Source organism: Microcebus murinus, chromosome 9 (genome assembly GCF_040939455.1).
Source record: "Microcebus murinus isolate Inina chromosome 9, M.murinus_Inina_mat1.0, whole genome shotgun sequence".
Taxonomy (NCBI): domain Eukaryota; kingdom Metazoa; phylum Chordata; class Mammalia; order Primates; family Cheirogaleidae; genus Microcebus; species Microcebus murinus.
The window spans coordinates 48,937,613-48,963,149 of NC_134112.1; the positions used below are offsets into that span (position 1 = coordinate 48,937,613).

The following is a 25,537-nucleotide window of genomic DNA, read 5'->3' on the forward strand; positions in this document are numbered from 1 at the left end:
AACTTACCTTACCATTGGCTTTTTGGTGACAGACATTCCATGGTCTTGTATGCCTGTGAAACATAAGTATCCTTGTCAAAAAATACTGGAGAGAACACTGTTTTGGTAAGTAGATTGGTTTCAGCAAAGATACTTTGTCAATTCTTTTTTTCTTTTTTACTTCTGTGGAAGCCACAATATTAAGTTAGACTTTAGTAGGAGAGGCATACGACCTACTGCTGGGTAAACCTCTCATGATCAAATCTTTTCACATATCCATTGTATAGTTTACCAAAAATATTTTAATTTCAAGGAAGAGATATCTTGTTACTTAAAGAAATGCCATTTATTTGATGGAATCTACATAGATATACTACAACTTGATACAAGAAAGAATAAAGACAAATGAACTAATTTCAAAACCTGAACTGTTTTCCAATCATGGCTTTCTTGGAAGTGAAGGGAAAAAAATGTAACTTTGAGCCATTATGTACTTTTTAAGTACAAAATTTATAATGTGTTTGCTATTGAACACACTTGAAAAATGTTTTACTTCCCCATAGCTGGTCTCCCCTGTGGCACATTTATATTGAGTTTCAAATTATGTAGTCTTTTAACACCACATTCATTTCAAATTGTGGTTTTAGAATAGGCTGAAAGTATTCTGTTGTGATAATCTTTTCACATTAAACTAACAAAAATAATTATGTTGAATTGCATTTTTTACATTTGGTCAAGCTATTGAAAATAGCTTATAATCACAACCAGGAATATTTGATTTCTTAAAATATTGCATTTCTTTGTTCAATGAATTTTTATTATGTCCCCTGGGTACTAGGCACTATTGCAAATTCAGTGAAACCGAAAAGGGCAATGAAAGAATTTTCCTCTAGTATTATATGTAATTTTTACTGTACTGAAGTATGTTTTAAAAATGTGTAATATTTCATTAGCAATAAAAAAGAAACAACTTTTTTAACAAAGTAGGATCAAAATAATCACATAATCATGCCAGCTATGATGGCATGTATACCACACGACTAAAAACCTGGGGTTTATAGGGTTGCTTTGTTGACTTCAGTTTATTTATTTATTTAAATAATCTGGTTTAGACACAAAGCAGGTTACCGACCTCTAGTAAATCACTTAACTTCCTTGACTGCAATTCCTCATACTTAAAATGAAATGTTTGCTGGCTTCATATGACCTATATGCTTTGGGATTTGTTTGGTTTCTGTTCTAGACTACTGGTTTTCAATTTGATGTCTTTGTCAAACATAAATCCTAATCATTTAAATAATATTGTAGCTTCTCTAGGAATGATTAGCTTTTGTTTCCTGTGTTCAATTTTCTGAATCCACTGGCGCCCACCCTGGTATGAAGGATATTACTGAATGTGATGTGTAGCTTCTTAATCTTCTGGAGGAATATTGTGATTGTGTTGTCATCTTATTAGAGAGGTACTATACAATAACTTTTGAGCAATTTAATTTTTGCTAAAGTAATTTTCATATGTATAGCTGGAAATGACATTCTTCTCATTTAAAATAGGATAGAAACTTGTACATTTATCTAGTCATATGAGAACTTTTTAATGTAGATATTGGGAGAGCTCATATTCTAAAAATCTGTTGGAATGTTTCTTCTAAATGTTTCAAACTATAAATTTAAGAATGTTTTAAATAGAAGATTCTTTTAGGGTTCAGACGATTATATGAATGGCAGCTGTAAGTACTTTAGTATTTCAATTTTTCAGCAAGCCCAAGGTCTGATGTTTCCACCCATCACTGTCAGTGATTTCTAGGGGGCGTTTATAAATTCAGTGTTTGAATCTTTTGCTCAATCTCAAAAGTATAATCTAGGCCGAAGTATAATCATGGCTCAGGAGCATCCTTCATCTTCATAGTTAGCCAATTTGGACATGAAAGAACTTTTATTGATTTATAAAACTAGCAAAGAAAAGATGTGAAATTTAATAGGGTGGTTTGAAGTAAACACTCCTGAAGATGAAGCAGACTGTCTCAATGCATTTAGCTTCCCAGCCAAAAGCAACATTATTGACTAAATTACAGAGTCTGGGCTGCTTTGCCAGCACCATGATCCACTTGGCTACCCAGGGAAATGTTAACAGCTTCTTAATGGCTCCACTAGCAGGGAAAATCATATACATTTAAGGTAAATGGGAAAAAAAAACACAAAAACAAAACAACTATGCACTCACAAAACGTTTTTTTTTCTATCAATCACTTCTTCTTTAAGAAATTTCTCTCACAGATATTTTATATATTTAGATTTCCAAACCCTAGACTTAAAAAAATAAGTTTGCTCTTAAGAAATGATCTAAAAATATTTTATGGCTCCAGTATGGGGAACTAAATAACTGAAGAATAGAAGTAGAAGAGAGATTTTTTTTCACCATGCTCCTTTTTTGTGACTTTTATAAAAAAGTTCTATCACTTCAAATATGTGTGTATGTAAAAATTAATTAGCAATGAGTAAATAATTTAGTTGTGGGGAATCATCCACCATATTAAGTCAAGTAGTTCTGTTACAAACAGAACTAAAATGTTTTCATAGCCAAAAATGTAATTGAAGGTACTATCACTATTATATTCTTCTAAAATTCCACTTACTTTTTTTTAATATTCATGCTACCACTGAAATCAATAATTTAATAAGATTTTAGATTTTAAGAAACATAATTCTCCTAACAAAAAAATTATAATCTCCTGGATGTGGAGAATTCTAAATTGAAAGCAAAAATGAAATTCTTAAGGGCCATGCATACAGTAATCTACTGCAGCCCAGTGCTAGAAGCAGGGGAGGGTGCATCTCATGACAGTGGCCCCCGAGGGTGCTGAAATACATTGTTCTGCACAGGCTTACCAGTCATCTTGGGAAGAATGATCTCCTCCAGAGTTTTTGTGAGGCCCTCAAAAGTTCTTGATGAACTAAAACACTCTGTCACTGGTTTGTCTAATTTGGTCTTCCTGGATCCCTAACGACAGTTTTGCTGTTGAGGTTAAAGTTTATTTTTATGTATACGTTTTTTAGGCTTTCTTTGTTTATATTTTATTTTTTAATGTGTTCAATCCAGTGGCTTTTATTATATTCACAAAGTTGTGGAGCTATCACCACTATCTAATTCCAGAACATTTTCATCACCCCAAAAAGGAAACCATTAGTAGACCCATTAGTAGTCATTTACCACTACTCTCCCTCACTCCAGCCCCTAGCAACTACTACTCTATCTTCTGTCTCTATGGATTTGTCAATTCTAGAAATTTCATATAAATGAAATAATATACTACTGGGCCCTTTGTGTCTGGTCTTTTTTTGTTGTTGTTTACTATAATATTTTCAAGATTCACACATATTTTAGCACATGTTAGTACTTCATTCCTATTTGTGACCAATGATTTTAGCTAGATCTTCTGGGTGAGTTTCTGCAGCTTCTACTAAAGCACTCTCTGCTTCCCCTTGCACTTCTATGTTATGGAGATGGCTTTTTACCTTAAACTTCATGAACCAGTCTCTGCCAGCTTCTAACTTTTCTTTGGCAGCCTTCGTGGACTTGAAGAGAGTTAGGGTCTTGCTCTAGGTTAGGCGTTGGCTTAAAGGAATGTTGTGGTTTGTCTGGTCTTCTATCCAGACTATTCAAACTTTCTCTATAACAACAATAAGGCTGTTTTGTTTTCTTATCATCATATGTTCACTGGAGTGCCACTTTTAATTTCCTTCAAGAACTTTTCCTTGGCATTCACAACTTGGGTAACTGGTGCAAGTGACCCAGCTTTCAGCCTGTCTTGGGTTTGGACATGCCTTCCTCACTAAGCGTAATCATTTCTAGCTTTTGATTTAAAGTGAGGAACATGTAATACTTCCTTTCACCTGAACACTTAGAGGCCACTGTAGGGTTATTAGTTAGCCTCATTTTATTATTTTTGTGTCTCCGGGAATAGGGATGCTGAGCAGAAGGACGGAGATGGAGGGATGGCTGGTCAGTGGGGCAGCCAAAGCACACACAGCATTTATTAAGTTTATCATCTCCTATGGGCAAAGTTTATGGCAGCCCTAAACAATTACAGCAATAACATCTAAGATCACTCATCACAGATCACCATGTCAGATATAACAATAATAAAGTTTGAAAGATTGCCAGAATTACCAATATGTTACACAGAGACGCAGAGTGAGCACATACTCTTGAAAAAATGGCACCAATAGACTTGATTGAAGTTTGGTTGCTCAAACCTTCCATTTAAAAATATTACAGTATCTTTGAAATGCGTTATAGTGAATCACAGTAAAATGAGATATGCCTGTATTTGTCCTCTGTAGTTATGCTTATTTCACTTAGTATAATGTCCTCAAAATTCATCCATGTTGTCACATATGGATTTCCTTCTTATTTAAGGCTGAGTAATATTACATTGTACTTGTATACTGTATTTTCTTTATCTATTCATCTGCTGCTGGATATTTAGGTTGTTTCTACAATATATTTTGCCTCTTATGAATGATGCTGCATTGAATGATGCTGCAATGATCTGCATTGAATACAGATATCTCTCCAAGATTCTGATTTCAATTCTTTTGGATATGTTTCCAGAAGTGAGATTAATAGATCACATGGAAGATCTATTTTTAATTTTTTGAAGAACTTCCATTCTGTTTTCCATCGTGGCTACGGCTATACCATTTTACATTTCCACCAGCATTGTGCAAGGGTTGGATTTCACCACATTCTTAACACTTATCATTTTTTTGAAAAATAATCATTCTAACAGGTATGAGGTAATATCTCATTGTGGTTTTGATTCACAATTCCTTGATGATCTGATTATTGGGATGTTGAGCACCTTTTCATCTACCTGTTAGCCATTTGTATGTCTTTAGAGAAATGTCTATTCAAGTCGTTTGCCCAGTCTTTTAATCAGGTTTTTTATATATCTTTGATAAATATAATGTTAACCCCTTATTAGAAATTTGGCTTGCAAAATACAAAGCTACTGTATTTAAAGCACTATGGTACAGGTTTAAAGACAGATATATAGATCAGTGGAACAGAATAGATATTCCAGAAATTGACCCATGGTCAACTAGTCTTCAACACGTATGCCAAGAATATTCAATGAGGATAGAATAGTTTCTGCAACAAATGGTTTTGGGAAAACTGGATATTCACCTGTAAAAGATTAAATTTGACTCTTATCTTACACAACACACAAAAATCAACTCAAAATGGATCAAAGATTTAAATGTAGGGCCTGACATTGTAAAACTGCTTGCAAGAAGAAATTATAGGGAAAACCTTCTTGATGTTGTTTTGGCAATGATTTCTTGGGTATGACACCAAAAGTAAAGGCAATAAAAACAAAAACAGGCAAGTGGGATTGTATCAAACTAAAAGGTTTTGCATAGCAGAGGAAACAATGTAATGAAAAGACAACCTATGGAATGAGAAAAAATATTTACAAATGACATATCTCATAAGAAGTTAATATCTCATTATGTGTTTAAATTGCATTTCCCTTAATGACTAATGATGTTAAGCATCTTTTCAGGTGCTTATTGGCTATTTGTTTGTTTTCTTTGGAAAAATCCATATTCAGATATTTTGCCCGTTTTATTTGAGTTATTTTTCTTTACTGTTGAGATGAAAGAGTTTTTTAATATATTATGGATATTAGTTCCTTATCAGATATATACTTTGAAAATATTTTATTTTATTCTATGGGCTGTCTTTTTGCTTTCTTGATAGTATCTTTTGACACGAAACATATTTTAATTTTCATGAAATGGAATTTTTTTCTTTTGTTGCTTGTGATTTTAATGTCATGTTTAAGAAACTATTGATGCATTCAAGATCATAAAGATTTATCCATTTTCATCTGTTGGTTTTATAGTTTTAGATCTTATATTTAAGTCTACAATCTACTTTGATACATAAAATTTATAATTTATCTTTTGAAAATATTTGGATTATAGCAATTAATATTTTAAAATAAATTCTAAATGGTCATTGAGCTAGGTTTACTGTGTCTAAAATAAGTAGTACAGTGTCCAAGCATATGTAGTACACTAAAAATTTTATCTTATTTATATACAATAATAAAGGCAAATTATAAAACCAAGGCTATTAGAAACCATGAAGAGGAAAGCTCTTCTGTTGCTACATCAAGTTGTATTAGATGATGTGAGGACAAACTAGGTGACAAAGACTGTCTTCTTGATGTAACTTTAGTCAAGCTCCTCTGAACACTTTTCTCAACTAGGCCTTGACCTTAGGGCTTCCGTGTTCATCTTTGCATTGCCCCGTTCTTCGAAAAATCCTGCTAAGTCAGTTTGCAAGAATCCCTCATCCTCAATATCTAATCAAATTCCTCATCACCCACCCTTGATACCTTATCATCACCCTGGCCTGGCTTCAGCAAGAATCCTGTCAGGTTGGTTTAGCCAGAATCCCACTGACCCCTGATGTTTTCTCTTAGTCATTTTCTACCCACTGACCCTCACATTGCTCCTTGGCTATAAATCCGCAACTGTCCTTGCTGTATTTGTGATTGAGCTTAGTTCTACAATGAAGTCTCCCCCTACCCCCACCCAATTGCAATAGTTCCTAAATACAATCTTTAACTACTATCCAGCTCTGGTTTTCTTTGATATATGTAAGCTTGAGAATAACTTAATATATATTTGCCAAATATCATCCATTATGTCCTTAATCCATAGAATTAAGTATTGCTAGTAAGCCAATCTAAATCATGCCATATCACATTGCATTTACAGAGCTGTATTGGCTTTGGATAATGCTCATGGACTGTGCATTAAGTATTATTAGGAAAGGATGAGACATGAAATTGGGAAAAAAGATAATCTAGGTCCTTGAATAAACACTGTTTGGAAATGGGTAAATAAGTCAATATTTACTGCTTAAATCAAGGGATGTCAAAGCATAGCAGCTTGGATGTATTCCTTATACATCTGTTTCCTGTTCCCTGGCTTTGACTCAGATCAAGGGCCTGGCTGGCCTTTAGCTACCTCTGCCTTAATAGAGAACAAAAAAGCCAAGGAAGGTCAGCAAGGGGCAGGAACTGCCCTAGCTCAAAGCTCTGGGTTAAGAGATGTTCAAAAACCCTGTTTCCATGGCTGAATATAGATCAGGGTCCACAGGAGATAACAATGAAAATTCTCTGCACAAGATAGTGATTGGCAAGTCAGAAGAGTTCAAAATCTAACTGCCAAATATTCTGCCAAACCATCTTTCCACTGTCATTATAAGGCCTTCATGCTTGGAGGTGATCTGGTGGAATCAGAGGAGAAATGGCCTCGGGGCAAAGAGACCTGTGGTCCCCTGTACCAGCCCTGCTGCTCATTATCTACTAGAATATCATGCTACAGTGTACTCCTCTGTGCCTCACTTTCCTTGTCTGCAGACGGTGTGCTATGTGAAAGGTGCCCAGACAGTGCCCTTTTTTATATGTTTAACAAATACGACTGAGTGCCTACAATGTGCCACATGTGAAGCTAGGCACTGTGAGACAGCAGTGGAGCTTATAGTTTGGTTGGAAACAGAAAAAAAGAAAGAGTAAGGTGCAAATAACATAATTACTAATTTTTAATAGTGATGAATTAAAAAAAAAATAGCACAGAGTCTTGAAATACACAGTAACTATGGTGCCCTAAATCAGATGGGTGGTAAGACTGATCATCCTTTAAGTTGAGACCTAATAGATTAGAAATAATTTTTCACCTTTAAATTCTTGCCCTCAGCCTCTCAGAGAATTGGTATCCTTGACCTGAGAAACAAAATCTTCAAGGCTGAGGGTATGTTACAAAGTGAGTCAGATTAGGTGTGACTTTGTAGGTTATGATATGGAATTTGGATTGTTATGTAAATGGGGGAAGGGGAGGAGAGAATTGATTGACAGTGGTTAACATCAGACCTGCAGTGGTAATTTTTATTATTATTGTTATTATTATTTTAATCTGAATTTTATGGGGTCTTACACATGCCTTACAGAAGTCAAAGAGGGAAATAAGGACATTGTAGGTAACACAGACACACACATACAAACACAAATATTTGTGAAATTTCATCAAATAGCAATAATCCCATTAATGCTTTTGGCAACAATTTAGTTTGTCAGCTCTTTTCTTCAATTAAAACATAAACTGGTATATAACAAACCGTGCCTTTATAAAGGTTATTTAAATTTTATTATATAGTTACCAGTCTTTTATCTACTTCTTTAAAACAAAGGGGACACTTTAAAAATGTTGCTTATATCTACTTGGGGAAATGCAATGGTTATTGACTTTGAAGTCCAATTAGGTTAATCTCTCTTTGGATCACGCATATAACTAAAAGTTTCCAGGCCTAAAATAAAAAACACATATCTTCATAATGTGACAAATACCAAAATCAGGTCTAAAGATTAAGATAACACATGAAACATTCCTTGGAATGGTCAGGATATTAGAGAAAGTAGGTATGTACAAATACACACAGAGCACGGCCTAAGAAAGTTGCTAAACCATCCTTTTCCCTGTACAAAATTTTATTGGCTACATGTACATCTATGGCTCTCAATCTTCAATATAGAAATAGAAGAAATATTTGTTTCAAAGATTTAAGGGTAGCTCCATTTCTTTTCTCTGTCTCAGCCAGCTAATTTGAAGTGGAATATGACAGAAGTACTTTGATTTCAAACTCCTGTGATTTATCTGTGGATATTTTTTATATGACTGTGTGTGTACATGCATGCATGTGGCAAGGGGAGGGGCGTGACAGTGTGCAAGGGGGAGAATTGCAATGCAGAGAGAGGTAACAAGTCTCATTAAATGCACATGTCCTTACACAGTTCCCTAAGTAGCAAAATCTTTCAAACAACTTTCTGCGGTAGGACTAATTTAAAAATTTAAATAATTAAGAAAAATTCTAACAAGTAGTTTTGGCTTTGTGAAATTATGTGAATTACCCATACCAATTTCCATGTTACAGTTAATAAGAAAAAAAAATGAACAGAACATGGAGAACCACATAGATCATGCTGTAGGAAACTATATCTAAGAATCTCTACCAGCGCCTCAGGTTTAGAAAATTTCCTAAAGACTTCATTCAACAAGGACATTGTTATTCTTCTTTTTAAGATCCATTTAAGGCTGATACATTATAAAATTTTGCCTTTCCTGTATTGTTTTATTCTCAAGGACCTAACTTTGAGATCAGGAAATTTGCAAACATTGGCATCATGCTGCTGGGAGAACGTGAAAAAAAAAAAAGCCTTCCTGTAGCAATCTATCAGGAAAATTTATTCACATATATTCACATTTGGCTCTGCCGCAGGAACCTTGGGAATTTAATTGTGACTCTTTTGTTAATAACTAGTGTTTCCTTGACTTTTTCCCTCTAGTTCTCGGCAACACTCTTAAAGGGTTGATGAGGAGGAGTTACTAAGCAAAATGCTCACTGAGCCAGAATATATTTCTGACATGCGGAGCTTTCAAATAAAGGATCACTTTCAACAAAGGTCTCTAACTGGAAAACTGCAGTGATGAAGTTGCAGACAGTGACCTTTCTAAAACTCAAATCTGATTATGTTATTTCCCTATTTAAAACCCATTAGAAGCTCCCCATTGCACTTTGAATAATGTCTAGACTCCTTAACACAGTTTATCAGGCCTTGCATAGCCCCTGCTTACTTTTCCAACTCACCTATTACCACTCATGCCTGGAGGGATCCCAGAAACACCAACTGTCCTACTTTTCTAGTACACTTTGGCCTCACCCCTCCAAGTTACTGCACACCTGCGACCCTTCTCCATACCTGGATTGATCCTACCCTTGTCCAGGGTGCAGGTTACATGTCCCTTCCTACATCATGCTCTCCTTGATCCCTCAGGGTGAGACAAGCATCTTTCTATTTGCTTCAAGGCCTGGTGTTTTCCATATCCCAGCACTTTTCACACTGCATTGCACATGCCTCTTCATTGCCCTGTGACCTGTTAACTCCACTGGGGTGGAGATTCTGTCTCTTTCATTCATCCTGGTATCCCTATGCCTAGCCCAAATTAGTGCCCTATAACAGTTGTTTGAATGAATAAATACATAAATAAAAGGATCTATTTTTGTGCGATTCTACCAAGTTTAAGATACATATACTTAAAATATAAGGTAATCCAATAATTATTTTCTGTATTTCCTTTTTAAATTATTTTTAACTTGTCCTTCTCTATCAGTAACTTTGTCACTCAAAGACATAGGCAAAACCTCCTAATTTTAATTTGTAAAATTTTCTCTCAGTGTGAATTCTTGTCAGCCAAAAGATGTGGGGTTTTTTTTTTTTTTTTTTGGCTTTGTGAAATTTCTTGAAATAATATCATTTTCTAGCTTCATTTTTTTCTTAGCAATCTGACTTTTTACTGTCTGATCTCACATCCATTAAAAGGACTTTCCGAATGTTTAACAAGTGAGAATCTCTTTGACAAGTCTAAAGGCCTGTTCTCAGTCCTGATCCAACTTCAGCACACACCAGGGACAACTTCCTCTGTGTATCACGGATACACCAAACTCTGTATTTATTTGAAGGACCAAGATATGGTAGTATAAACTCCCACAGCCCTGGTTGTCAGAAAATCATCAACTTCAATGTGTTCTCAATTATTTATGGGTGTCCTCAAAGGATTGTCTGTCTTGGGATGAATTTAGACAGCTAGAATTAGCCACTCTGCCTCCTGTCTGTTCTTCCCCTCTTGTTCTGTCTCCCTTTTGTCTCAGTTAAGTCTCCGTGAAGCTTCCCTGCTCTCCCTGTCTGCCTTGACAAAGCCAACATTCATTTCAACATGCTGATTCCAGATGCTCCCAAACATGGCCAATCCTCAGAGTGCAGAAGTTCTGCTGAGTTTCAGCAAGAATAAACAGAACAGGCAAAAACAGCCTCTTCTCCAATGCTATACCACTTGTATGACCTGGTTTTGTACACAGAGTCTATAAAAATCTCTCTAGAAAACTTCTCTCTGTTTCCAGCAATCATTGCTCAGCATATCACCTTGTACAGTCTTTCTCAGAAAACACTTTTGCTATCACTACCAGAAACCCCTCTTCTAATTATGGGAAGCTAAATATGTTCCCTATATAAAACAACTTTAAATAATCTATTGAACTTTTATCTACTCTCTCTTACCATTCAACAAAATTTCCTTTTTATTTTCCAAGTGACATAACACTACTATGCATGTAGGTAATCACATGCTATGTAAAGAAAGGGAGAGGAACGTGTGATTTGCAGCAACAATACCCAGGTCTTTTTCTATTATTACAGAGTGTTGAATATACCTGTTTCACACTAATAAAGCAGTGCAGAGTGTTTTGAAAGTGAAGTACAATTGCATCAGCCAAGAAAAAAATAATCAATATATATTCTATTGTCATTATTTGTGGATTCTGCATTTGAGAATTTAGCTACTAGATAGAATTTATTTGTATCCCCAAAATCAACATTTGAAGTGCTGGGTTGTCATCTGCAGACATGTGCAGAGTTCAAAAAATTTTGAGTTACCAAATGTGCATATTCTCAGCTGTGGTCAAATAAGGCAGTGCTCTGCTTCCTTGTTTCATCTCTCATACTATAAGCAAATGTCCTTTGTGTGGTCTATTTAGTGCCATGTTTTTGCATTTTTGTGCTTTTTTTAAATTGGTGATTTGTGTTTAAAATGGCTCTGAAATATAAGCCTTAAGTGCTATATAGTGTTCCTAAGTGAAAATAGGCTGTTATGTACTTTACAGATAAAATATGTATGTTAGATAAGCTTCTTTCATGTGTGTTGGCATGGGTTCAATGGTTGGCCATGAGTTCAAGGTTAATAAGTCAATAATATTTAGTAAACAAGGTATCTTTAAACAGAAACATACATAAAACAAAGTTATGTTTTGATCAGTTGATGAAAATGTGAACAGAGGCTCACAGGAATCCAATCTTGTATTTCCCTCAGGAGAAATGGTTCAGTATTTGCAAATTCAGTATTCTTGGAAACTTTACAGGACATAACTACCACAAATAATGAGAAGTAACTACATATATATTCAAAAATAATATGTTAATATTTGAAATATGGTCTAAAGCTGCCATTTTCCCTTGCTCTGTGTGCTCAGGAGTTGGTGATGCCCATATTGAGTCAGTGAGCATTTGGTGACACCTTGAAACCTATATGTTATTTAATCTTTAAGTCTGATTAAATGGACTTATAAGTCATTTTATATTGCTTTACCTAAATTAACCTTTGCAGATGTGGGCAAGTGACTTAAAAAAGTATTCCCACACAGAACAAAAAGGATGTGATAATACTTGTAATGCAAGAAACATAAGTCAATAAAAACAATTTTTAAAAAGGCAGAGCTCACAAATTCAATTGTAATATGAGCTTTTGGTCAGCTTCTTATTAAGAGGTGAATAAATACCAATCTTAGAAGCTTTGACACACTTGCTCCTCCCTATAATTAAAATTGGCAAGAATAATTATTATATGTAGATTTAAAATCATTAGTGTATGTGTATGATGGCTCTCACCCTAAATTGATATTTTGCCTTTGGATATTAGCAAATAATAGTTGTGCATATTAATAATTTATAAATATATTGGCAGCACAAAGTTAAAAGCTTTTTACTCATGGAGTGAGAGACCACTGGAGTAATAAAGTATTATAGTTGGGGAGAAAAAGTCATAAAATAGTTGCTTTTTTATTCATAGAAACATGTTTTACTATTTTAGGTCTGAAGTATGTATTTGAACATGAAACTCTTACAACTGTTCAAGCTCATTAATTCTTAAAATTCTGGAGAATTGACTCCTGATAATGGTGACAGCCCTTGGAAACTTTGCTTATTCTCTTATACTCATTCCCAATTTGGATTCAGTACTTCTGGTCCCAAATGCCAATTACAGTTAGACCATTAATATCTCACCTTTGTGTGTATTTTTATAGAAAATAGAGAAAAAATAAAGAAAAACACCTTTTAAAATTCCTTGGATGGAAGTCTGATACTTTTCAAAATACTAGTAAAAGCCAATTTATCAAAAGATAAAACACATAAAATGATATGTTGTTAGCAACTCTGCAGGAAAATGTAGGGCTTCAAGAGAGTCAATCAACAAAACTCTCAGCGTAAGGCATTTACTTGAGAGTGTTGTGAAAGGGCCTTTTATGTTTTAACTACTTCAGGAAGCTCATGAAAAATGTGTACTGTGCAATCATTCCCTTATGTGTTTTTTTACATTCTACCATATGAGATTTTTACCTCATGTATAGGTTCAACTTTTTACCCTTATGTAAATAGGGTCCTCTGCAAAACCTCCACTGCAGGAGAATTTTAACATATTGAGAGAGATAAAGTTATCTTATTCTCATTCCTCTAGGAAAATTTTTAAGAAATTTAATACACATCTCTATCCCAATCCAAACACACTCAAAATTCATATACCCCTTCTAAGACAAAAGAACAGGTATTTCTGTTCTGGGATTCCTGTAGCATGAGAAATTAACAACTTATATTTTGTTTTAGGAGCCACCAAGGAGGTAATCTTCAGAAAGAAACCAGTTCCCTAAGGGAAAGAGTAGCTTTGCCCTGTAAGGCAGAAAGATGGAATTTGCAGCTTGCTCTCAAAGACTACAGACGATCAGATTAATTTCCCCGAGACTAAAAGGACAGGGTTCGGGATGAGGGTGTCATAATAACCACACCCTTTTTGAAACTTTCTGGAAATGGCAGGACCTCAAAGGTCAGCCTTGCTGTTTACCTGCCCTGTATGTTTTGTGTTCTCAAGCTCCTTTGCCAGCTGGCTTCTAGTTCAGCTAATGGAAGGTAGTGGCAGGTGAGAGGACTGGAGGGGAGAGAAGAAAAGTATTTTTCCTTGATCTCTTCCTCATTGGTGCTAAGTCTCTTCCTGTAGTGCATCCTTCTACTGCTCTGGCAGGGGCCCTTGCTCCATGATCCAGCTCTCACTGGCTCCTACGAAACCATTATATTTCCTCCTATTGCTCCTTCAGGCCCTGGATTGGTATTGGCTTTCTTCTGCTGGTTGTCTCTAGGAGCTTCAACCTTTCTTGTGGGCTCCTTTAATCTTAGTCACACCTTTGTTAATATCTTTCATTAGAGCCTTGTAAATAGAACAACGTGGGTGGGATTCTGCCTCTTTCTGGAGCCCTGGCTGGTACAGGTCCTAGAGCAGTTGGACAGTAGTATCTTGGGTATGAAGCATCTTACCTCGGAAGCTCGACTGCTCCTTTGCTGAAGCTTGGCACACTCCTGGGAAGACTACACAGTCCGTGGACAAGGAGCAGTACACAGACTGATAGACTTACCTTCAGCACATCCAGAGTCATTGGGACTCTTTACAGTTGCAGGGAATAGAAAAGCCATAAAAATGACCAAAATTGAAGTTCTCACTTGATTGTGATTTATGACGTATCATTTCTAAAACATACTTTTAGCTCTGGTGTCAAGTGGCAATTCGAAAAATAAGATTAATTATTTTCTATGAGTAATTGGAATTTTGTTATTGGAGTTTTATTGACTTTATTATTTACAGCTACTGTGGAGTTTTGAAAGAGACATCACATTGTGCTGTAAAGGAACTGATCATCAGAATTAGATTGGCCAGTTTCTATTAGCCTCTCTTCCCTGATTTATAAAATAGAGGAAATGATATAAAACCTGCCAAGTTGTTTTATCTATAGTTCACAATAGGCACTCAAAATGTTACTTCCCTTTTTCTTGGTTGGGAAATGTCCCTTTGTGCTTTATGTGGGTCATATAGATGAATTATAGGCCATGGTCAGATTCCCCCGAGGACCAAGTTGACATTGCCAGAAGGGAGTGATAGTCAAACTTCACAGGCTTTTCAGGTTAGGGGTATGCACTCGGTCACCAGACTACCTGGTTTAAATTCCAGCTCCAAATCATATTAACAATGTGATATTTGGTAAGTTACTCATCTGCTCTTTGTTTTTCTCACCTATAAAATGGGGATAGCAATAATGCCTACTTCTTGGGACTATTGCAAGGACTGAAAGAGTTAATGCATGTAAAGAGCTTGGACAATGGCCTGGCTTAATAGGTGCTCAATAATTGAACCCCTGATTATTATTTCACATTAAAGTAGGCTGGCTCACTGTGCTGTTTAAGGCATGTGCCACATCACATCCAATGTCTGTCTTCTTATATTTAGTACAGTGGTTGCCATCTAGTAGACAGATAATAAATAGATGTGAAATGCATATCTTCTCTGGAGATTTCTGGAAGAACTGCCAGAAAGCTCTGACATGAGAAAGCAGGCTCTTGAGACAGCTAGCTCCATGAACTCATATTTGTACCATTATTTGCTGCTTCCCAAATATTTGAGGAGAAAGCCACAAGTGCAAGAAGGTATAGAAAAGGCAGAATGATGGGTGCCATATATCGAAGACAACAATTATAGCTGTTTAGAACCCTACTTCCTTAACAATATAGCAGCGTATTCAGACCAATATCTGTTTAAAGTTCCAATCTTTGAAATTTACTTTAGTGGCCCTTCCTCTGAGAAGTCTTCTGTAATCATTCATTCACTTTCCAGAATTGGGCTTCTATCCTGTGCTACTCCTCTCTAGTGAGTGTTTTCATGTAAAAAAAGTATCTTCTTCTCCAGTTAGATTTCCCAGAATATAACATGGTGCCTCATAATGAGTAGGTGCTTGATAAACGTTAGTTTAATAAAAAGATATTTAATTTCCTCATTATGTCTTTGCTTAACCACTGTTACACCTAGGCCCTCTCTCTAACAACCGTAGACACTCATCATTCACAATTAAACTTACATGATTTGATAATTGGTGAGGGATTTTAATACTCTGCAAAATGCAGCAATTTAAACTTTGCTAAGATATATCTTTAAACTGTATACTGTGAGGTCGCTCTAAGCCTCTTGGTGAGCAAGTAAGTCTAGCTTATTTCCTATTGCTAATGCTATACAAATATCTGAGAATTTGGAGATGTGGAATTCTGTAGATATGTTCACCTTGAAAATCAAGGATCCACTGGAGTAAACAGTGTCTTATGTAAAATCAAATTGTTCTTATAACCCATAGCTTATAGTTTAGTACTTATTTGCTTTTTTATATTTTTTAAGAGTTAAACTGTGAGCTTCTTGAAGGCAGGAACCATTTATATACTTCAGTTTTCTTCACATTCCTCACTGACAAATATACTAGATATTTAAAAAGTCTGTATTAATATGTTACAAAAGTCTCTAAAAGAAAATAGGTTGAGGTAGTGCTAGCATTGAATTGCTCATGGAGGCCCAGTGATCTAAATGTTGAGAATAAAAGGAGGTGGAGAAATCTCTTAGGGAAAGTGAGAGAGGCTGAATTTTCCTAACTTGTATTGGATGGGCAGAGAAGGAACTGATACAAAAATAGCTTCCATCCTACCTGTAGACTGGGGCCTGAGGCCTGGGCTTCTTGCAGCTGTTCACAGGTAAACAGGCTAACAAAACCCAAACATCTGTAGAGTCTTGAATGGCAGGAGGGCAGGAAAGGGGTCTGTAGGCTGCCTAAGTGAAAGTGGACGGTGTGTCCGCCGACAGGGGTGAGCGCAGGGCAGCTGTGGGAGCACTTGGGAAGAAGAGCTTCGTAAGAGACTTTGATCTTCCCAGACTCTGGGGTACCAGCTCTTCATAGGCTGCATGCATGCAGCCCACCTCCCATCCTGGGTGAGCAGCTTGTGGTAGAGGAGGCTTACTCTGGACACAGAAGCAGCAGCACCAAGATATGGCAGGGCTCTAGCTCTGTGGGCGGTGTCGAGAGCAGCGAGGATCTGTCATCACAGTGATGTGGGAGTGCGTGAGAAACAGGAAAAGAAGGAAGAGAATAATCTCGCAAGAATTTTTCTTACATGCTACCACCTTTGTGAACCAGGAGAAGGAATTTGGAGACAATGATCCATTACAGAGCTGTTATGCTGTTGACCTACACCTTGGCTCCATCCTATCCAAGGTGTTCTATTTGTGACTATCATTTGTTCATTAATTATGTTGTTGACCATGTTGGCATTATGTATATGGGCATGTATATTAGACAGAACTCTTTCAGTTGCATGCTACGGAAACACAGTTAAAACTAAAGTAGCCTCTATAAAAAAAAAAATGGAATGTATTGGTTTATATCCCTGAAGAGTTCAGAGGCCCTCTATCCTCAGACATGGCTGGATCCAGGGACTCAAGCAGTGTGAATTTCTCACCACGCCCCCAGCACCTTTCTTTCTCTCTCATTCCATGTCTTAACTCTGTATTCCTCTGTGTACTGATTTTATGCTGAAGAAAGTTTTTTTCCAGTTTGCTAGAGAAGATGGTTGTCGGCTGCTCCAAGTTCTTCAAGTCCACAGTTAGCACAGACATAGGTGATTAGGGGATAGATGAGATTTCTTGATAGCTCTTGCTGCAAAGCCCTGAGGATGACTCTGAAAGGCCTTGTGCCATATGTCCCATTCTGAGCTTATCTTTGTGGCTGGAGAATTGTACTATAATGATTGGTCAGCAATGGGTCCCATGTTTACCTCAAATAAGAAATTATGGGTGGCCAAAGCTTATGTCCAATGGAGCAAAAAATACGAGATTTCATATGCATGTTAAACTGGAGAGATGCTCTAATAATAATATTCTGTACTTATAGTACTTATAATGGTAATTCCATAGTCAGGTGAGTTGACTCTGGAATAGTTTTGTGAACTAAATTGTAATTTTCTTTCCTTGTCTTTTAAAATTGAACAGTTTTATCTCCAAAGGATAGTTTAAATGTAAATTACATAAAATTAAGGCTGATGAGTTCTCTGAAAGTGCCTTTTATCCTCTGCTTTTTTATGGTAGCAGTCCCTATGACCACTGTTTCTCCATAGTACTCAGTAATGCTAACGGTTCACTCTGCTGAGGCCAGGGAGAGGGGAAAAGGGAGCAAGTGTCACTGTAAAACTTGAAGCTAGTGACTGTGACTTATTAATCAAGTAAGAATGTATATACATAGCTTTAAATGTGACAGACTCTATTCCAAGCGCTTTATGCATGTTAATTCATTGACTCCTTACAGCCCTATGTGATAAGTACTATTTTTATCCTTGTCTTACAGATGGGGAAAGTGAAGTACTGAGTTGTTAAGCAAATTTCCTAAGATTATGTGTTTAGCAAGAGACAGAACTGAGACTTAAATTTAGGCAGTTTGGCTTCAGAGTCCAAGTTTTTTTTTTTTTTTTTTGAGACAGAGTCTTGCTCTGTCACCCAGGCAAGAGTGTGGTGGTATCATCATAGTTCACTGCAACCTCAAACTCCTGGGCTCAAGTAATTCTCTTGCCTCAGCCTTCCTGATAGCTGGGATTACAGGCACAAGTCATTGCACCAGCCTAATTTTTACTAATAAAAATTTTTTGTAGAGAGTTGCTCAGTCCTCAAACTCCTGCCCTCATGCGATCCTCCCATCTTGGCCTGCCAAAGTGCTGGGATTACGTGTATGAACTACTGTGCTCAGTCCACAGTTCTAGCTTTTAACCAAGACTCTGATTTCCACAGTGGGTTCCATTCTCTGAGAAGGCCATGTGTCCTGCACTACTTTTCAATGCCTGTATTACTGGACAAAGTTATTTTATTTATTTTTTTATTTTTTTTATTTTGGCATATTATGGGGGTACAGATTTTAAGGTTTCAATAAATGCCCATTTCCCCCCTCCCCCCAAAAGTCTGAGTCTCCATCATGACCATCCCCCAGATGGTGCACATCTCACTCATTATGTATGTATATATCCACCCCCCTCCCCCCTCCCCCCTCCCACCTGCCCAATACCCTATTACTGTAGTACCTATGTGTCCACTTAGGTGCTAGTCAGTTAATACCAGTTTTCTGGAGAATATATCTGGTGCTTGTTTTTCCATTCTTGGGATACAAAGTTATTTTAAATTCTGGCTTTAGGAAGTCCATGTTTGAGGGGCTCTTTAAAAGTCTTGAGTTTCATTTTCAAATGCAATTCAATTGTTGCAAAACTGATTTTAAGATAGGGAGACCTAAAACTGATATATCATATTCTTACACATTGTAAACTATCAAAGCATTAACCAGTTCTGACAGGTTACCTTGACACTGCCCAGACCAGACCTTAGAATAAAATTTCTCCTGTTCTTTCTGTGAATATAATTGAACTTCTTGTAAATGTGACATGAGTTATTAAGCTTGTCGCTTTGCACTGGTCCTTCAAAAATGTTTGGTCTGTGTACATTTAAATATGTATATTCAAAATGTTCAATTAAATGCCAGGTAAGACTCAGACATATTTGTATCTGTTGCATATCTATTAGTGGTTTACAACTACTTTCTTTTAATAAAAATCAAATAAGGGTTTCTCTAATACATACAAAATTTAGAAGTCAATGGCTATCTCACTTCTATTCTTTGGGATACCTCAAGATAAACCAATAAAATGGGAGCATTAAGTGAGCAATGTAGAATTTCCTGATGATGATATGGAAAAAGAGGCTAGCAGCACATATTACATGGAAAATAACTTTGAAATCTGTGTTTAATCTTTTGCTTTTCAAAATCTCTTTTAACTCCCACCCATTATGTGGGAGATATGTGGGAGGAGGAGAGGGTGCTCCAGGATCCTGGCCATCAGTATCTTTGTCCCTGGGATTTCCCCTGGGCCTTGGAAATTCCTTTCTCATTATAGAGAACAATTTAGCTTGTCCTACCAAATCTTCTTATCCAACCCTGTGTTCACCAAACAACTTTTCAGTTATTAAGGCCCACTCTGCTTAGAAAGCTATATGGGTTTTTATAAAAACAAGTTAGACTTTTTTCTGTTACATATTTTTCTCTAAATTTGTATCTAGTATTCTTCTTATACTGGAAAAATATTTGGTCATGATTATGCCTTAAACTTTTTAATTATGATCATCTTTACAAAATGCATACTTTATAACATCATTTAAGAAAAATATAAAACTAAAAACAAGTCCCTTGAAAATTAGCATTAAATTAATTCCATTCAAGTATGCATGTACATTGATAACTACATCAAAAAGCATGCAAAGGATCACAGGTCATACTTCAGTTTTCTCTTGGGTAAGGAAGGCCCTGTTTGTATCAACAGTACAAGGCTGACATACTGGCTATGGGACCTCCCACGCTTCTCTGCTTGTCAAAGCACCAGAATGTTACTGAATCCACACCAAGACATGCAAAGTGAGGCAGTAAGCATCTGGCTAGGCAGCAATAAGAACATCATATCCTTAGTTAATGCTGATTATGTTCTTTTATGCCAATTAATATTCTAATTCTTCAGTATAGAGATACATCTATATTTACCAAAGAATAAAATACAAATCTAAATTACTTATCTCCATAAATATTTGGGTGAATTTTGTTCAAGCATACATAGTAATAAGCAGCAAAATGAATAAATATATAAATAAATACTTCTCAGAAGCACCAAGTAAGTAAATCAATTGGGGTCAGACCAATGTAATACTTCTCAATATTGGTTTTTTGATCACCTTTTCATAATGAGAACAGAAATACAAGTCTAGAATTGTTTTTAGTGACAGACTAGCCCAGCGAACACTGATAATGCTTCTTTATAGTAAAGGATTCAACTATAGAAAACAGGTTTATTTCTTGAAATTTATTGTATTATAAAGCCTGGAGCTAAAGTACATTTTAATTATTATTATTTTTATCATTAACCTAAAACCTAATAATGAGAACTTTCCTATTCTTTTTTGAAAATTCTCTTGATATTCAATTCTATTTGCTTGTTTCTATTTCCTTTTCTCTCCAATGTTTCTTGATTGACTTCTAATATGCATGTGTGTGTGTGTGTGTGTGTGTGTGCCCACGCACACATAGAGACCTTTTTGAAAGGGAAATGAGTTTGACAATCCCAACAGGGACATTTTGAGTGTATTTTTGGGTTCAAGATACTGGGGTAAAAGGGGCACAGGCAACTCACTTTAAGATGATTACACGGAGATATCTGGAGTTGAGGAATGCTGCCAAGAAATTGAAAACAAACACAACTTGTTTTGTTATATCCCAATTGTATATGAACTCTTACTCCCCTTTCCCTTTTTCCTGGCCTATGACTATAATTGAAGGGGCTTCAGATTATTAAAATAATAAAAATCAGAAACTAGGGAACTTATCCTGACCATCCCCCAGTGTTCTGAAACTTATAAACCATTCTGAAAAAACCCTGTTCCTGGAACTATTCAATTTTATATTATATGCATAGTTTTTTATTCTAATTTATTCAGTATTTCATGTATCTACTCATTCATGCTTTGAATAATTACTGCCCACAGTTTCTGTGCCAGGTACTACTAGGCCCTGTAGATAGATGAATAAAATATAGTCCCCACCTCCAAGGAAGTTCAAGTCAGGTGGGGAAGCTCACAGTCTGAGTGTTTATGGGACAGCCAGGTCAACTCCTGGTTTGAAGGAATTTGAAAACCACTTAAGCCTAGTGGGCAGAAAATTATTAACAGAGTGTGTCTGCCTCAGTTTTCATGGGAGAAATTTTTCAGCTAAAAATTTTAAAAAAGCACTAAACAAACAGCTTATCTGTGATTTGGATTAAAATCTAGGACATCTGTATAGATCAAACCAGTCAGATAATCACTAATTCCTGATCCTTCTCTTTTTGCTCTGTATTAATATCCAAAGACAGTTCGTAGGCTGATCATAGACCTTTGTTATAAATTTGTACTAAGCCACTCTTTTGCACTTCAAAGTTGGGTCAGATTGTTCAATAAATTGATTTTTCTGTACTGTCTATTTCTCTTTCCAGAACTCTGCCATAACTGGACACATGTAGCTTTCATGCTGTAGTGGGAAAACCTGTACCTTGAGTGAAAGCTGCAGGCTTTTGAAGTTTCATGAAATGGTTGTGTTGATTTGCTCTTTGTTCAGTGTAGAGGGTAGGATGCATCTCGCTCATCTAATTTAGACACTTAAAAGTCAGATCCCAGTTCTACTTTTCAAAACCATCTGGGTTGCTTTTTATGTTCCAAACCCAGGGGCCCTCAGTGAAATCAATGGGGTTGGCAGGAAATATCTGAAGGGGTGAGGTTAGCTTGTTTTTTTGCAAGACATTTTTCTGAGACCTTGGTGAAGAAAAATAAAAGCAGATTCTTCAGGTGATATTTTTACAGGTATAAAGAAAAACATTTTGAGGCTTTAGCAGAATGGTTTAGAGATTTTTGACAAGATATATTAAATATGCTTTTAAATTTATGTATAAACCAGTATATATTTAAGTATTTTTTTCTCTTTTAGTTAACCTCTAGGATTAAAATCATTAAATAAATGATTTAAGACATTATTTCTATTTTCTTTTCTTCTTATATAAGAGGGATTGTTTTGGGGCAAAATGATGATACAGCTTTTCTTTATCTTTTAATTTCAGAAAGTGGGGATATGTTAGAAGCTCACACTGGAAAATTGCAAGCTCAGAAACTGATAAATTCTGTTATTCTAAAATAGGATTTTAACCTGGTTACAGTGAAAAGAAATACAGCTTCATACAGGGTCAATATATTGGGCAAAGTGATACTATGAATAAGATTCAAGTGCCCTCAATTGAGCCACTAACTGCTGATATTTCTTCTCTGTCAGTGTAACAATGTTCCTGCTAATGGTGTATAAATATTTTTAGATACTGCATAATCAGGTAAGTTCTATTGACTAAAGATAAAGATCTGTCTGTTATTCATTCACTAAAGAGCAAGATGATTTTCCTTAATCATTTAAAAAAAATTCTCCAAGTAAACAAGTTGTTATTTTGTGCATGGTATTTTTCCTATTTATATAGCAAAATGAATTCAGGCATAACTATTGATAGCAGTTGATATAAATTAGAGAGCTATTAACTATCATAGTTGGTCACTGTACGAAGATTTACTGTGGAGTAATGGAGTCAACGCTCTAGGGCCCCTAATTTTCAAAGGTCTGTTTCAGTTCCTATATCTAATCTTTCATTTATAGTAAAATAGGACTCTTAAGTTTTTATAAATTTGAGGCTACATGAAACCTGAACCCACCTGTGATCAGTGTAAACCAGTTTTCAAAGTGTGGTTCTTGAACAGCAGTGTCGGCATGACCTGGGATCTTGTTAGAAATGCAAGTTTTCAGGCTCCACCTCTGAATTACTGAATCAGATACTCCTTTGTGTGCGTGTATATGTGTGTGTGTGTAGGGGGTGGAGAGGTGTCTAGAAATCTTAATTTTATCAAGCCCCTCCAGGTGATTTAGATGCAGGCTAAGGGTAGAAAACAGCAGGATGCGCACGGTGGGGGGAGAACTTGTCTGGATTTCTCAGTGCTCCTGCAAAAAAAATCCTAGCTACCTAAAACATGAACATATGTATAAAGACAAGACAGGAACTGTTTGTGTTCACTTCCCCCAGAAATATTTCACTCTTCATATACATAGGAATTAGATAGTAGCCATTTATCTAGTTAACTGCTCTGATCTCAAAAGATAACACTTTTTATATCTTCCAAGCAGGCTAAATGGTTACAACCTGACTAGGTCCCTAGGTTAAGCCCCAGGACTTAACTTAGAGACTGGGGAGACTGAGAGAGACTGGACTGCTATCTTTGTAAGTATTTACATTTCAGGAAGAATGAAACTTCAGACCTTCAGCACATCTTTAGGTTGCAACAACTGAGACACATAGGAGTATCTGGCTCCTGGAAAGATTATATTTACATACAAAAGGCTACAGTAAGGACTCAGGCTCATTATGCTTATAAGGAAGCCCATTCTGGAAAAGAAGGGGACAACTTTCTCCTTCCCGTTTGTGCAAAAAAAAAATAATATATTTTTATCCTCTTTCATCTATGGAGTGTCTAGCTATTTGTGTAGGACAATTGGCCTGGCTCTATTTCCCAAGCCACCCCTTTTACCACCCAAGGAGCTCATGAATGAAGTGGCCCTGGTGACAGGGACAGAGGTTATGCATGGCCTTAGCAACATGGACTTCCACTCACCAAGACTGACCTGTGGATGGCCACTGCTGCATGCTCAACTGCCAGCAGTAAAGAAAAACAGAGTCCCCAATATGACACAGAGTGATCAGCCAGCTACCTCATGACAGATTATATTGGACTGCTTCCACCATGGAAGGGGCAGAATTTTGTTCTTACTGGAATAGACATTTACTCAGGAGATGGATTTGCCTTCTTTGCATGCAATGCTTCTGCCAGAACTACCATCTGTGAACTTACAGAATTCCTTATCTGCCTTCTGGATATCCCACATAACGTTGCTTCTGATCAAGGAACTCATTTCACAGCATAAAAAGTATGATAATGGAGGAGGATTAATCAAGATGGCGGACGAGAAACACTGCCAGACAAAGTGTCTTTGCAGAAAAGACAGATTCTAGGAGAAATCAGAAGAAAGAAGCAAACAGACGAGCATACATCAGAGGAGGGTCAGAAAGAGAGGTACCTGAGACCACGGGAAACTCCACGGGAGGAGGTTGCGGAAGAGAACTGGAAGCTGAGACCTCCCGAGTAGCCTGGAGACCAGCGGCAAGGGTTGGTGGAGTGGTTAACTTTCCCTTCCCTTGCATCTCGAACTACTGGTGGTCTCCCCAGTGGTTGGAGAGATCTGCAGACACCAGCCCAGAGACAGTCACCGCCAGTGACCGGTAAGCCTGTATCGGTCGCAGCAGCAGGCTCCCAACTCCCGCGGGGCACCTCCCTGTGCTCAGACCCAAGCTGCATGGCAGGCACCATATTGCCTCTTTCTCTCCGCCCCTGTCCCTATCCAGGGCTGCCAAGAGAGACAATAGAGCCACCAGCCAGAGGCAACTCTGGGGAATGGGACGTTCCCTTTTTGGGCCCTATAGTTGACTGAGGGGAACTCAGATGATGAGCTCTCTACCCACCAGCCCTCCCAGGTGCTGCTGGCATGGTGATCCTAGGAGAATGGGGCAGACCCTGAGGCTGAGAGACATCAACCCAGCTTGTGCTCCACGTAGGTGAATTGGGACTGGCACTCCTCTCCCTGGTGGGGATAGTGATTGAACTCTGGGGCCCAGAGATCAGACCTGCGGACCAGATCCCCTGCACCCAGGTCGCGCATTGCCTGGGACACAGAAGGAATATACATGAACAGCCTACTGAGGTGTGTGTGCCTTCAGGGGCAGATCAGCATCCTTGAGGGCAACCCTCCTCCTGCAGGGGGCTGTGCACCCAGCCCAGGTGGTGTTCCTGCGCAGGGAACCTCCTGGCCAGTATCACAGCCAGAGGAGACCTGGTGGTGTGAGGTCTGGCCTGCTGGCAGAGGCCCACGAGAAGCTGCAGAGTTGGGGAGGATGGAAAGGAGCGAGGCCTGCTCCAGACCGTGAGTCTCAGAAAGCCCCACTCCCACACGCAGACTTTCTGACTGAGCAGGGCCATTCCAGCCCCTCCCTGACAGCTTTTCCTGGAAGCAGAGAAGAGAACTTTGACCCCTGCTAACAGCATTGGTGGT

The 25,537-nt window shown here is 37.2% G+C and overlaps 1 long non-coding RNA gene across 1 annotated transcript in view; it reads left to right on the forward strand.

Moving 5' to 3' along the window:
* LOC105879378 (uncharacterized) overlaps window positions 1–25,537 on the forward strand; it is a 367,989-nt gene that overhangs the window by 9,260 nt on the left and 333,192 nt on the right. The window lies entirely within an intron of this gene.